The following is a 2,660-nucleotide window of genomic DNA, read 5'->3' as shown; positions in this document are numbered from 1 at the left end:
AACGAGAATGGATGCGGAGAATCGCATCAGATACTCAAGTTCACCAGACCCGACTGGGATACGACCACCATATCTTGAACAACCTGTCCGATGTGATGGAAGTGCACCACCAGCGTATGATGAGAAACACGGATGTCCTCATTGCTGCGAGACGGGAGATTAGAAGATTGTACAGGTGGATGGTGGTGAGCGGGATGATGATGTTGATATTAGGAATGCTGATTGGTTGGATGTTGTTTTAGAAAGGTTGACTAGTGATAGACTATCCACTCTTTTGCAAAGAAACCCAAGAACTTGTTTTGATAGGTTGTAATCAGCTATGAACATCTGACATCTTTTGAGAAATGCTTATTCACCTCGATTCATGGTTGAATATAAGACTATTCTGTTTAATTATATAAATGCTTGAATGTTATCCGTTCGATGAATGCCCTTGCATCATTTAAATGACTGGAAGTTATTGTCCTTGTTATTGCCATAATAATGATGAAATTCCCTTCTGACTTAGGCCATAGAAAATGCCGCCAAGAAGAGAAAACTCTAAGGTTGCACAACTTGTATCAGAACAACTATTGGCTGCACTCCCCAACATTGTCAGCCAGGTAGCGGCAGGATTGAACGCTAATCAGCCAACCAATTCTAAGCCTAGAACACCCAGAGACTGCACTTATAAATCCTTTAGATCTTGTAACCCAAAGGAATTCCATGGAACCAAGGGAGCCATAGGATTATTAACCTGGATTGAGAGTATGGAATCTGTCCTCCATATTAGCAAATGCTCTGAAACAAACAAAGTAGAATATGCTGCATGTTTACTGCAAGGTCGGGCACTAACATGGTGGGACTCCTTAGTCCTGACTAGGGGTCGGGAATCTGCCAACCAACTCTCATGGGAAGAGTTCAAGAAATTACTTAAAAACGAATACTGCCCAAGAAGTGAACTCCAAAAGTTGGAAATGGAGTTATGGAACCATGAGATGAAAGGGGAAAATATAGCTGCATATACTGCCCGATTCCATGAGTTAGCGAACTTAGTGCCACATCTAGTGACACCCGAGGAGGTTTGAATTGAGAGATATATTTGGGGATTGTCTCCAGAGATTCGAGGAAATATCACCTCGGCAAACCCAAAGACCCTTCAGGAGGCAATAGACATTGCCAACAAACTCACAAATAATGCTATTCGATCTGGAGAATTCGCCAAGGGAAAGAGAAAGATGGAGGAGCATGGGAATCGAAGATTTGGGGGAAGATTTGACAAGAATAGGAAAGTTGTTGATCCTAGATCTCTCAATAACACTAATAATCTAGTTAAGAATAACCAAATTATAGTGATTTAACGAAGGATGTTATGAATACTCAAGAGGAAATTAATAACAATTAAGAACAGTCTTGAGCTTCAATGGTTTCACACTTTATTATAAGAAGAACGCAAAGCTATTCAAGCGACTCGTAAAAGCGACTCTTTTTACAATAGGTCTAATCACCTATTTATACTAATCAGCTAATAAGAAGATAACTATCTAATGAGACATTTTAGCTAATCTTCTATTAACAGATAACGTTTATCTATTCTATGGATAAACTTTAGTATTAAAGATAAACTAGAAATCTAGCTGTTGACATGTCATCTCCAACTGTTATTCATGGTGTGATGAATCATCCTTATCTTTACTGAAAGGGGAAAAGGATTCCCCAGACAATTTTATAAAGACAATAAAAAGCGTTACCAAAACAAAACCAATCAGCAAGAGAAACTACGGCAACTTTGACTTACAAACCAAGTCATAAGAAGCCAAAAAAGACAAAGGGAAATACACCAAAACAAAACAGCACCACCCGCCAACTTACAAAAGGCAAGAAAAACCCAAAAGACCCAAAACCCATAATGAGCAATACCCATACAGTCACATAGCGTTGGACTTCAAAATCTTCCTCCTAGTCTTCCAAGCCWTACGATGAAGAATCTGCATCTTGATCACCGCAATAACTTTATCCTCCGAATGATTGAAATTGTCGAAGAACTTCCTGTTTCGTTCCCTCCAGATATTATAAATCGTTGCCGATAGACCCAGTTTCTGAACCGTAGACCAAGATTTCCAAGATTGAGCAGACCCTCTATGAAGAATATCCTCCCAATTGTTCGGATAAGACAATAATCCCACCTCCTTTTTAATGCAATCCCAAATTTTGCTTGAATACGAGCATTCAAAAAATAAGTGATTATGCGTTTCAATCACTAATTTACAGAACACACACTTTAAATCCGGGGGTTCATGCTTCCACTGACTAATACGATCTTGGGTATTCAATTTCTTCTGGCAAGCCATCCATATACAAAGGGCATGTTTTGGAATGGAAGCTTTATTCCAAACTAGTTTATACCAATACACAATCGGATTTACCTCTTGTATAGCCTCCCACGCTACTTTTACCTTAAAATCACCCCGAGCACCATTTTTATCAAGCCAACGTATTCTATCCACTCCTTGAGTGAGAGAAGGAATAAGGACATTTTGCAGCTGAGGATAACGTTGAAGCCAATCATCCGGCCAGTTAGAACCAAATCTGTGCATTACATCATAGACCGTCGAATTATTGTGGAAACCCTGCCCATTGATAAATCTATAAGACAAAACCTGAATGAGAGGTCCCGAAAC

This window comes from Cynara cardunculus, unplaced genomic scaffold (assembly GCF_001531365.2).
Source record: "Cynara cardunculus var. scolymus isolate 2C unplaced genomic scaffold, CcrdV1 Un_Scaffold_8187, whole genome shotgun sequence".
NCBI classification, from domain to species: domain Eukaryota; kingdom Viridiplantae; phylum Streptophyta; class Magnoliopsida; order Asterales; family Asteraceae; genus Cynara; species Cynara cardunculus.
Note: the sequence above shows the minus strand (reverse complement) of the source record.